This window comes from Triturus cristatus, chromosome 4_2 (assembly GCF_964204655.1).
Source record: "Triturus cristatus chromosome 4_2, aTriCri1.1, whole genome shotgun sequence".
Classification (NCBI taxonomy): Eukaryota; Metazoa; Chordata; class Amphibia; order Caudata; family Salamandridae; genus Triturus; species Triturus cristatus.
In genome coordinates this window covers 202,178,321-202,191,509 of record NC_140586.1, presented here as the reverse complement: position 1 = coordinate 202,191,509, position 13,189 = coordinate 202,178,321, and positions in this window count along the sequence as shown.

The following is a 13,189-nucleotide window of genomic DNA, read 5'->3' as shown; positions in this document are numbered from 1 at the left end:
TTTACACCTTGCCTTTAAGTTAAGTCTGACTGCTTTTGTGCTAAGCTATCAAAGGGTGACGCACAGGTTAATTTAGTGACTTTTGTCGTTCACCCTGACATGGATTATGGCTGTTGCTAGAGCAGAGTTAATACCCTACTCATCCAACAACCCAATTTCTCACATTGGTGTTCAGTGGTGGGGTCCAGTACTTGTAGTGGTGCAGTGCCATACAGTGATTTGTGTAACACAAAAATCCCAATTAAACAATTTGACACCAAAATTAACCTCTTTTGTTTTCTGCTTAGTTTACCATTGGCTATTTTCTACTTTTTCTAAATTTAAGTTCTGTACCTCCCTTCTTTTTACCATGGAGATGGAGCTGTGCAACTTTGGCACCCTCAGAAGGACTGAGCTGCTGAAGCCATGCAAAGAGAAGAGGCCGAAGGTAAGCAGAAAGGCTACAAAGTTGAATCTCCAGGTAGCCCTCTGAGCCTATGAGGAAGAACAGAGGTGGAAGTCCATCCCAGAGGGGATGAGGAAGAGAAGTGGGCCCATTTGGAGGATGATGAGGAGGTGGAGGGCCCAAGCCTGGGTCCTTAGCTGCAAGGAGAGCACAAATCACCCCTAAAGGGTGCCCAGGATGCCCGGGATACTCAGGATGATACAAGGGGGCAGTGTATCTGTCCAGGGCTTGTACCCATAGGAGCTGGAGGACAGGAAGGTAGAGAGGGAGCTCAGACTGCAGCTGGCCAAGATGAAGCTGAAAGCAAAGTAAAGGAAGGCTGAGGCAGAGAGAGCCTTCGCTAGAGAGAATGCTGAGAGAGAGCTTTGCCCATAGAATAAAGCATTGGCAAGGGAGAGTTTGCCCATGAAGGACTGTGGCCCCGAAGATCAGTCTCAAGGAGCTTGACATCAGGGCCAAGCAGGTAGAGTCCAGCAGTATTGGTGGCAGCCTTACCCCAGTGTCCACTAGAGAAAAGAGGGTCCACAAAGATCTGGTGCCTATCTTTGTTGTGGGAGATGACATAGACAACTGGTTTGAGGCCTATGAAAGGTTGTCCCAGGGATGAATAGGGTACCCTGAAGAAGACTGGGGGCAAGCCTCTATAGTCATATTCCCAATGAAGAGAGGGATTCCCTGTTAGCCCCAGAGAAAGGGGAAAGGATGAAGTATCACCTCAAGAAGGAGTCACATAACCAGGAAATACGGGCTCACCACAGAGAAATATAGGCAAACCTTTAGGGACAGCCAGAGGCTGTCCCAGCAGACCTCGGTGGATTATGTGCATCATTTTTGCAGGACACTGGAGGGTTGGGTGAAGGGCAGTGAAGGGTGTGCCAACACCTTGTGGATAGTAAGCACATTGATCCCAGGGATCTTGCTAAAGAGGTGAACTACTAGATCAGCACCTAGCCACAAGAAGGTATTGGGGGACTCTCAAAAAGGGTGATCAGGGTTCCCACCAGAAGAAGGTGGGGGAGATAAAAACAAGAAGGGGTTCTCTCAAGGCCTCCAAATTACTTCATAGGGGAAAGGGTCCCATTCCCAATCTGGCCTCTAGAAAAAATGTTTTGTTGACAAGTTTGTCCCCTAGTGCTATCAGTGTTACAAGTATGGGCACACAAAGGGAGATGCCAAGTGTCCTAAAAAGGCACAGACTCCTAGTTGTGGGCAAACCTTGGATTAGTCAGTGTAGCACTTAGGGAGGAGATGGCCCTAGTTAGTGTGGGTAAACCCACTGAGGCTACCCTAGTGTCCTTGGGAGAGATGGTACTCAAAGCCCACATGCCTTCAAATACTTCCAAATACAGAAAATGAGTTACCATCAATGGGAAAAGGGTGGAGGCTCTGAGGGACACAGGGGCCAGCATGACTGCTATCAAGTGTCATCTGGTGTTCATTCCAAATAAATTCCACAAGGTTGTAGTAGCAGACAACCAGGAGACCCATAGCCCTGTGGCTCTGATTCCCTTCAAATGGGGGGGGGGGGGGGTGTCTCAAGATCTCTTATGGTAGCTGTGAACCCAGCCATGCCCATGGACTATTTCTTAGAAAAGTACCAGAGGGACGCTGTCAGGAAGGCAGTGGAGCTTAGGTCATACATGGAAATGTAAGGGCTGTGTGACCATCATGTCCATGGCTGCTCATGAGGGGAGTCAAGGAAGTCTGGAGCCTGGAAGAATGTCCCAGACAGCTGCCAATAGAGGGGGTGTAGGAAACCAGCCTCTGAAACTCTCACTGTTCAAGTGTATGGAGCAGGCCACACTAGAACCTCCTGGGGAGGACATCGCTTCACTTGGGGGCCTGCCTGAAGTTGCTGAATGGGAAGCAGAAGGTGGCCTCCCTGGGAGGATTTCTGTGAGTCACAGGAGTTCCCAACCCATGAGGTCATAAGGCATCAGGCTGAAGTCTGAGTACCTCATATTTTGAGAGAATCACCTCCTGTATTGTGAGCATAAGACACCTGTGCATGGGGTAACACGTGTACCCAGAGGCAATGCCTTTGAGGACTGTGACTGTGTCTACAGTGGCTAGGGTCCTGATGGGGATTTTCACCCATGTAAGGTTCCCCAAAGATGTGTTGTCTGCCAGGGGTACCAACTTCATGCCTGCATACAGGAAGTTATTATGGAAGGAATGTTGAGTAACCTACAAGTTCTCCTGCAAGCTCAGGACTCCTGGTCCAAAGTTAGACTTTGAGACTAAAGTTAGATTTTAGGTCTAAACTTAGGGCCCAATTCACAAAAGTAAAATGAGACCAAATGTCTAACTTTAGACCCGACATTTTACTAGTACTAACTTTACTACTGGTAACTTTACTAGTAGTTTAGTTGCCTTTTTGAACACCAAAAAGTAGCAAAGTTAGAATTTTTTATCAATGTTAGACTTTAGGTCTAATCCCAGACTTCAGGTCTAAACTAAGACTTCAGCTGTAAGGTTAAACTTCAGGTGTAAAGTTAGACTTTAGGTCTAAACTTAGACTTTAGTCTAAAGTTGTACTTTTGGTCTATCTTTACATTTGTGAATCAGGCCCTTAAACTTTAGGCTAAAGTTAGACTTCAGGTCTAAAGTTAGACTATAGGTCTAAAGTTAGGCTTCAGGTCTAAGGTTAGACTTCAGATCTAAGTTTACCTTTATGAATCGGGCCCAACATGTTTACCTGTTCCCAATCAACAGATAGCACTTATTAAATGCAATGAGGCAACCCAAAGTCATCATATTGGAGAGGTAAACCTCACAATAGGGAAAAGTGAATTTAGGACTTTTTTCACTGCCAGGACATGTAAAACTCAAATGTATATGTCCAGCCTTTGAATAACCGAGCACCCTGCCCTATGGGCTGCCTAGGGCCTACTATAGGGGTGACATCTGCAATGAAAGGGGAGTTTAAGACTTGACAATGGAGTTATACTGCCAAGTCAAATTGGCAGTTGAAAACTGCACACAGGCTGCAATGGCAGCCCTATGACAGGTTTTAAGGGGCTACTTAAGTGGGTGGCACAATAAGTGCTGCAGGCACACAAATAGCATTTAAGTTACAGGCCCTCGGTATATGGTTTATTACTTTACTAGGGAGTTACATGTAAATTTACTATGTCAATCAGGTGTAAGCCAGTTTTACCATGTTTTAGGGAGAGACCACAAGCACTCTAGCACTGGTTAGCAGTGGTAAAGTCCTAAAACCAACAGAACAAATTCAGCAAATTAGAAGTGTGAAGGCAAATCATTTGGGGGAAGACCACCCTAAGGCTGACAGATTTAACAGCAGTGTTCCCCAGCTGAAAGTGGGGAGAACTACGCAACCTCCTGGGAGTTCTCATTACTAAGGCGGAAGTACCTGGACAGGCCATCAGCAATGGAGTGGTCACACCCAAGACAGTATTACAGCATGAAGTCCAATCCCTGTAGGGAGATGGACCACCTCAACAGTTTTGAATTCTCACCCCTCATCTACATGAGCCATCTGAGGTACTTGTGGTCTGTCTGATCCCAGAAGGGAGTCTCAAACAGGTATGGTCTCAGCTTCTTCAGTGCCCAGACCAAATCAAAGCCTTCCCTTTTAATAGCACTCCACCTCAGTTCATCAGGGAAATAGCTTCCCAGAGATTAAAGCTATAGGTTGATCTAGGACCTCCTCATTTAGCTGTTGTAAGGCTGTCCCTATGATGTGCTCTGAGGCATCAGTCTGCATAGTGAATTCTTGGGAGACGTCAGGGACCTTGAGCACAGGGGATGTGCACAAGGCCTGTTTCAGTGTGTCAAAGGCTTTCTGACAGGTGTCTGTCCCTTTCTTGGCTGCTTCTTTGAAGTGAGCTCAGGAAAGGGGGCAACAATGGATGGTGCCATATCCCTTCAAACACCTTTGTCTGTGTTTTGGGGGGCTCCTCCTTAGAACCCAGATGGCCAAGTTCTGGATGAACGTTTCTGAGAACTTGGAGGCCAGCCAGGAAGTAATGAAGCAGTAGTACGAGCAGACAGCTTCTCTGGTCGCCTTTCAGCCTGGCCAAAAAGTGTAGATGATGGAGCCAGTAGTGCCCGGGCCCTCCAGGACCAAAGGTCTGGGCCCTAAAAGGTTGTTAAAAGGGAGGGGAGGCCACCTACTTGGTGGATCTCAAGACCCACAGGCACCCCTTAATGGCACTCCACATCAACCACCTCAAGCCCCACTATGAGAGTTGTCCACCATGCTGTTAGTGGCAGATGATGGAAAGGAGATGAAATCTCTCCCTGACCTCTTGTCATCCCAAGAGAAAGAAGGGCCAGTGGAAAGTGTCAACCTCTTTCCTACCCTGACCCCAGAACAGCAGAGGGACTGTAACCAGCTGTTGGCACAGTTTGCCTCCCTGTTCTCTCTCACTCTTGAGCTTACACATGTGTGTACCCATGATATTGATACTGGGGACAGCCTGGCTGTCAACACACAAAATATACAGGCAAAGTGAGGGCTAGTATCAAGGCCGAGGTCTCCAAGATGCTGGAGTTAGAGGTGTGAGTACTCCAGTAGTACTAAGTCCAGTCCGGGGGTGCCAGTACCGAAAGCTACCCCGCCGGGCATCACCCCAGAACCCAGATTTTCCATGGGCTACAGGGGCTCAACTCAGTAGTATCTTTACGAGTGTAGAGTCTCCTCTCATAAAAAACACCTATCTTTTATGTGCGTAGACCCTGCACTCGTAAAGATAATACTCATAAATCCCTTTGTGAATAGGAAACAATCAAACGTTTCCAAAAGTGTACATTTACCTTTGTGAATCAGGCGCAAAGTTCGGTTAGGGGTGGACAGGTTTTTGAGAACATTTGGCTTGACTTCTGGGTACTGACAGATTGCTCTCACAGAATGGGAAAAAAGAGGTCTGTAGTCTCTACCCCAGGGGGCCACTACCAATTTAAAGTGCTGCCCTTTGGGTTGAAGAATGCCCCTACCATCTTCCAGAGGTGGGTGAACAAGAGCTTAGCTGGGATGGAGGCTTTCAGTGCTGCTTATCTGGATCACATTGCCGTCTTCAGTAGTAGCTGGGAGGAGCACTTGTTTCAGCTACAGTAAGTGCTTTAGGCACTGCAACAGGCAGGCCTGACTATCAAGGCCAGTAAGTTCCAGGTAGGGCAGGGTTCTGTTGTGTACTTGGTACACCTTGTAGGTGGGGGTAAGGTGAAGCACCTCAAGGCTAAAATAGAAACTAGCCTGGCCTGAGAACTCCCCAAAACCGAGAGAGAAGTGAAGGCCTTCCTGGGCCTCACTGGTTACTACAGGAGGTTTGTCAAGAGATATGCCCCCCTCATTGCTCCCTTAACCGAGCTCACTTTAAGAAGCTATCCAAAAAGGTGATCTAGACAGAGGCCTGTGAGAAAGCCTGTGACACCCTCAAACAGACCAAGTGTACATTCCCTTACTTTTCCCAGGAACGTATTGGCCAAACAATTGCCCAGATCTCTTGACTGGGGGTGAATGATTTGATTTGTTCTGCATTCCGTTCATCAATTGTGTGTCTTTAACAATTGCCTCAGAGCATGGCATAGGAGCAGTATTATCACAGCTGAATGAGAAGGGCCTAGACTAACCTGTAGCTTTCATCACTCGGAGGCTACATCCCAGGGAAGAGAGGTGGAATGCTATTGAAAGTGAAGCTTTTGCTGTGGCCTGAGCACTAAAGAAGCTGAGACCATACATTTTTGGGACTCACTTGTAGGTTCAGATAGAACACAGCCCCACAGTTGGCTCATGCAGATGAGGGATGAGAATCCAAAACTATTGAGGTGGTGCATCTCCCTACAGGGAATAGATTTCACAGTGGAACACTGGCCATGGTCACACCACTCCAATGCTGATGGTCTGTTCAGATTCTTTCACCTTAGTGATGAAAACTTCCAGGACAGTAGGTAGTTCTCCCCACTGTTAGCTGGGGGGAGGTGGAATGGGACTCGTATTAGACCTGTCAGCCTTAGGGTGTTTTTCCACAAATCTTTTGCCTGTGCCCTCCACTTTTTGGCGAAATATGTTTTTGTTGGCCTTAGGACTCTCTGCACATTACCAATGCTAAGCAGTGCATAGCTAGAGTGTTATGGAAGCACCTTTTATGTATTTGTCCAGGACTCCGAAATGAAAGATCCACGTTACTTAAACCTCATTTTAACATGCGTGGAACAAGGACATGTAGACAGGCATTTAAAGTCTGTCTTCATTCGAACGATATAGTCATGAACGTTGCCTTTGTAAAGTTCCTAAAGATTGCATCTATAAAACTGGGAGTATAAAATAGAAAAACAAAAAATGTTTTTATGAAAACATTTTAAAAGTAAAATTTTAGGTTATAATAGTTCTTTTTATATTTAAATGTAATATATTTACTAAATATGTCTTGGTATTGGAAATATTGTAAGATTTTAATTAATCAAACAATAAAGAATTGTCTTGTCTTGTCTTATGGAAGCATCACTGTATCTGGATGATTTTTTTTTCTAATGTACAGACAGTAATTGTGTATAGTTCTACCTCAATAATAAATTACATTATAGGTTTGTTTAAAAATTTGTATGCGCATCATAACATTGAAAGTGTGAATTAGACTACTTTATTTCAATGTAGCACTTTCTTGGTACTTTATTTGTATATTACTGTTTATGTGTAGATTATAGAATTATAACTGTTTTTGGAATTTTCACCCATGTATCGTAGTTTTTTTCTATTCGTTAGTTGTTTTTGAATGTTTTAGTTTGATACTATCATATCTAAATTCATTATTTCTGTTTCATAGTATGCAGATGCCAAATTTCTTTAAAGTGGGATTTGGATTCCTCGTGTATCTATTTTCCTATCTGGAAGATTAAGTTAAATACAATCTAGGTTGTTCGAATGTGTATCAGGAACCCTAAGTGCTGTATGTTAGCACAGTTCTATCTAATGTCTATCAATGTATATTGTATCAGGGTAATTTCATTGTGATGTGAAATTGTTATGCTAAATGGTTGAATTGAGCAACCTTACTTCACTGTAGTGCTTTATGTATGGTTTATTTCTTCATCTTTAAGTCTGAGTACTTTGTTTCATTGTGGCTGTCTCTGGATTCTTTATCGGTGTAACATAAGATCTTAAGATTTACTCAGTATGTTTCTTACATCAATAATTTTTTTTATGTCTGAATACTATACTTCTGATCTGTAGTGTTTGGTTGATTTATTTCTTGTAGTGAAATCTGGATTTTTTGTGGATTCATATGTGAATCTATTTATTTTATATTAAACGAATATAGATACTTTGAATGTTATCTTGAACATTTGTCTGTTGTGTTTTCTCATATAGGTATCACAATTATGTATGCATTTAATATGTATTTTTACCTTAGTGTATTATATTTTGTTTGATATTCTGAAAGGCACCTGAAGTGAAAGTACCATCATTTGCCAGCGGCACTTTTCTCATAAGAGGAATTGGTTTCCAAAAAGCATTTTCTGTGTTATGTCATCCTGTGCGAGATTACTCACGAATGCCCTTCTGATTGCATTATTGGATGGACGTATGGCAGCTACCCTAAGCCTGCACTTGATACAGGCAGCAATCATGTTATTATGCTCTTTCTGTCCTGATGATGATTTGCTGAATTGTGGAAGGTCGAAACAACATTGATTCTTACCGGCTGGAAAAGGATATTTATTGTGCAATATTTTATATATGTTATTTGTGAAGCATGACAAATACCCGAGGGCTTTTCGGCCCTAGTGTCTGAAGTGAAGAAATGCTGCAAGTAAAGAGGATATCTATGGCTACAAGGGAAATGAGAAGAGCCATGTTGTAAGGAGCTTCCTGAAAGTCACAGATTCGTCTGTCTCCTAAGGTGCCAGGGAAGCTGATTCTAGAGCTTGTAGATAGTATGGAAGAAGCTTCTGCCACCCTACAAGGCTGTGTAGATTCTAGGCACCTTGAAAAGCCAATCTCTTTTTAATCATGAGCCTGTGAAGCTCCTCTAGAGCTTTTGAGACAGAGTCAGATATCCTGATGTTTTTGATGAGCCTAGCAGCTGCGTTCTGCACACTCTGCAGTTTCTTAAGAGAGCCTTGCTGCATGTCCATATTTAGGGCATTACAGTAATCAAGTCTTGATAAGACCAGGGCAATGATGATGGTTCCCTGTAAGTCTGGTGGTATTAAGGGCAGAATTTTACATGGTGGATGACGCGAAGGGAGGGCCAGATGCAACAACATACGTGTAGTCGAGTCTGCCAGAACGATGCGAGGGGCGAAATGCAACTACATTTATGGAATGATGGTTCAGAGACCATGTGGCCCCAGAGTGTCTCTCAGATTTCTTCTGCATAGAACGGGCACCCAGAATTCCCAACGGCAGGCCGATGGCGGGAGCCCAACCCTGCCCTCTGATAGTAAAAATATTGAATTTCAGAGACAGGGATGTACTGCTACAGAAAGCCAGGGAGTTGTCTCAAATCCAGTACGAAAATCAGAGGGTATCGCTATATCCAGACTACACTATCCTGGTACAACGGAAACGCTCCCTGTACCAGGAAGCAAAGAACAAACTCAGGGCACTAGACATCAAATATGCCCTACTATTCCTGGCCAGGTTAAAACTGAACCACGATAAAAAAAACACCGTTTTTTTACACCCCTGAAGAGGTGGAGGAATGGCTTGAGGTCACGTTCCCCCCATCTGGGTTTGGGCCCTCCTCGCAGAGTGTATAAGCCCAAACGAAGCCGGCGACTGCAACGCCGAGTGATGAGCACTACATCCCAGAACAGATATCCCCACCGGATCAGGCCCAAAGGGGACGAGCGGAGGCACTGGTGACGGCTGGCATGTTCCGGGAAGGCACACACCAAATATCCTCTGACTCCTCTGAAGAACGCACTGTGCATTCAGACTCTGAAAATAGCATAGCGTTGTTTAGTGGTATTACACCTCAAACAGCAGAAGGCTTCCTAGGATAGAGGTAGGCCTATAAAGGGGAGGAATGATCGCTGTACTAGATAAATCAGTATAATCTCTGTAACCGTAGAGCACCCTCCTTTCTGACGTCCCGATCTTGATGCATACTGCTAAAATTGGTCCGGGCCGCGTCCAGCTCGCACCGTCTTTATCTCCATAGCTAGATTGCTAGAAACACTTACCCCCATGGCGAAAGCAACTACTACACTGTTAATAGTTAACATTGTTGTATGTGTGGTTTGCACCAGTACAGCTCTTCCGCTGGGCCGAGTATTCTTTGCTAAGAGTTCAAACGTTCGTACAGCTTGGCCCACCCCCACTGATACTCTGCAAAGAGCTGACCCACTCTCGCTGGATATGCATAGGACACTGGTATACTACACATACACATGCAGGATAACTACAAATTAATAACTTGGAACGTGAGGGGATTGGGATCCATGTACAAAAGGCATAGAATCCACGAGCAGTTAAACAGACAATATGCACATATAGCCTTTCTGCAGGAATCTCACCTCACTGCGAGAGGCCAAGTCTTCTCTACATCCTACTCTGCCTTCGCCCGAGGCGCCTCCATCTGGATAAGGAGCGGGGTTCTCTTCAAGATGCTGGAACAACGGGTGGACCCAATGGGGAGATACATACTAGTGAGAGGCACCTTAGATGGCACACAAAATAGTAATAGGGGGCATATACGCACCTAACTTTGAGCAGGATACATTTCTTCTGAGCCTCATCCATGTACTCGCGCCCTCAGCAACATACCCATGGATACTAGGCAGGGACTACAATGCAGTACTCGATATAGGTACGGACAGATCACACCCCCCCTCCAAGGCACTGGCGCAATTAGGCAGGCTGATGCACTTTGCAAATGGGTAGAGGGCTGGTCCCTGGGGGATGTCTGGTGGTTGAAGTATCCCAGCAGTAGACAGTACTCTTTCTTCTCACATCCACACCAACTGCACACTACAATAGACAAGATTCCTATCACTACCCAGATAAGGCATGCCACATATCTGGGAAAGACCTTCTCAGACCATAACCCCTTAGAGGTCACTCTCGCCTGGGGCAGAATTCCCACTTCAGTCCCCACCTGGAAGCTATGGCTCGAGATGCTCGAAGACTTGGTCTTTCGCAACACACTATATGCGAGAATTACAAATTACTTCGCGGAGAATGCTGGTGATCCAGCGGCGTACCAACAACAGATACTTTACTACCATATACTCACCTGGGCCCATAAACACACACACACAATTGAGTAAACCACTTGACTGATTTCTAAGTTTCTTTACAATGTTTAGGATTAGTCTAAAATACCTTATTCATCTTTAACTAACCCTTCACGGATCAAAAAGTTCTTTCCTCTGGTCGATGGTCCATTAGTTGAACTAGTTGATGGTGATAATTAACATAATACTAGCTTATCTATACTTTGAGTAAATAACCACAGTCTCAGGAAAGTTTTAAATCTTTATCTAAATTGAATGCATGTGAACCACTTCAAAATACAGTACAGTCACCGTCATCCACTAGGAGAGAAAATTCAATTAATTAAACACCACGCATATACTTTGGACACACACAATGATCAATGCTCAGAAAAGGAGAGGACAGAGAGGAAAGTATATCTACCAAGAATAACGAGAAAATATAATTACCAAGGATGGTGTGAAAGACCAACCCCCTGGCCAAGGAGCTGGTAAGGGTCCCCTGGGATAAGTCAGGCGATAAAGACTTCAGGACAGGATTCAAGGCAGGATAGTTGACCTCTCTAGAATACCGACGATTTCGCCGCACCCCTCTCTGACACTCTCTTCCTCCTCGAGATTCTTCCTCGATCTTCTGATCTAACCCAATTAAATTAGGATAGAAAGTTCTGCATCAGGTTCTGCATTCGGCTCTTCATCAGCATCTCACAGCATCTCTCCCAGCATCTCGCCCTTCTCCTTATTCTCTCAGCATCTGTGCTAACTAACTAACTAAAGCTACCTTAATTATACCTTTGTTTTCTTCATGTTTCACCCACTAAAGTTTCAATATCATAAAAAACAAACTATGATTGGTCAGGCAAGGGGGGAAGCTCCATCACACCATGCTTACATGACATTAAATTCTATTCAACTATTGTTCGCAAACCCATCCCCTAATTATATTGATAATGTTCAGTTTCTCACATGCCTTCATGTTTTACTTGTAACACATTATAACATTCAAATGAGACTTCTTCATCGTTGAACTTTTCACCATCCGTTCCCAGGGTATGGCACTCAAATTTGGCTTCCGTTCAAGCGTTCTGTCATTGACTTTCATGGCTTCATTCAATAGACATCCGCAGTCTTTTTCTTACTCGGCTCACTTCAGTTATACATGAGAGGCCCAAATGCGCACTAGTGATAAAGTCAGAAAGACAAATATTAATTTCACAAATAAAGTTTTTGCACTGTATACCACCCACCTCTACTCTATACCCCTATATTTATTAATACTTTTCCCGCATTAGCATTAATAAAATAGCTTGTTTCCGTTTCAGCTAAGCAGATGCCATGCATGCGAGTCTTCAAGACACCATGTTAGTAGCTTCTGCTCATGCGCAAGAATTTTCCCTCCAAGCATTACTCGTCAATCTACGTAGATGTAGTTGACACATGCGCAGTAAAGATTTCCCATTTTAAAGCGGTTTTAGTCCTTCGTTCATGTTATCCACATTAGTAAACACATAAGCAAGCTTCACTAACCCCCGTGTTCGTGTGGTGTGCATTAGTTTTACACAAAACAATTAAAATAACTTGTTAGTGAGTTAAAGGAGCAGATTGCTTTTGAGCAAGTCTCTTTTCTACGAGTCCTTGCTCCATCACTGTTACCGCCTCTTCGCCACAGGTGGAGTGGGATGCATTCAAGACGTGATTAGAGGAATAGCAATTGGCACCAGAACAGGGGTTAGGAACGAAATACACAACAACGTAAAAGAGGTGGAAAACTCATTGAATAAACTAGAACAGGAAGCAGCAGTAGACCCTACCAAGGGCGCAACACTACAGGAAGCCCGTATCAAACATGCAGAGCTATTAGAAATGCTAAGCCAAGTTGATTACACTGCCTACACGCACACAAAGCACGCTGACGCCAACAAAGCTGGCCCACTCCTGGCGAGTATACTCAGAGATGACCCCCCCGCAGACCCCAATACACGAGATAATCACGGTGAGTGGGACCACCGTAGACACACAGTAAGACATCAACACCGCCTTTTGCGAGTATTATCAAACCCTATACCAGTCAACGCCACCAATGGCAGAAGACTCTCCCCATGCATTCTTAACAGACCTCTCATTCCCTAAACTCACTCAAACAGTGCAAAAAGATCTCTCCGGCCCTATCACAAGGGAGGAAATTAAAGAAGCCATCCATGACCTCCCGCAAAAGAAGGTCCCTGGCCTAGACGGCCTTCCTGTCGAGTTCTTTGCCACATATGCAAATGCCCTGGTCCCACAACTAGAGTGACTATACAATGCTGCAATAGACTCAGGAACGCTACCCTACACCACAATGCAGGCCTTAGTGGTGTCCCTCCCTAAGCCGGGCCGATCAACATTAGACATCTCGGGATATAGACCTTTATCCCTGCTCAAAACCGAATAGAAAATACTGAGTAAGGTCCTTTCGCGTCGTCTACTCCCTTATTTGCACAAGATAATACACCCAGACCAATGCGGGTTTGTGCCGGCCCAAAGCACATCCCTTAATATTAGGAGGCTGTACCACGT